A 306-nucleotide genomic window follows, 5' to 3' on the forward strand; every position below is an offset into this window, starting at 1 on the left:
TCAATTACAAGCCCCGAAAAGCCTTGTGTTTGTGTCAAGTATGCTAATGTCCATTTGGCTCAGTGGTGCTCAGTGGCAAGCAGCCATTGACCTCTTCAACCCCCAACCAACAGCAACAATAAAACATTTAAACTCCCCGTGGATACTTCATGTTCCATAACATTTTTGTTGAGATCATTGTCAATGTGTTTAGCCTATATAGGAAACATTCATTCTGAAAGAGAGTGTTTTTCTTTTTTGTTGTTGATGGTTTTTGGTTCTAAATTATTCTCTCCTCATGTTCTAGGAAGACATAAAACCCTGAAA

The sequence above is a fragment of the Zeus faber genome (assembly GCF_960531495.2).
Source record: "Zeus faber genome assembly, chromosome: 12".
NCBI classification, from domain to species: Eukaryota; Metazoa; Chordata; class Actinopteri; order Zeiformes; family Zeidae; genus Zeus; species Zeus faber.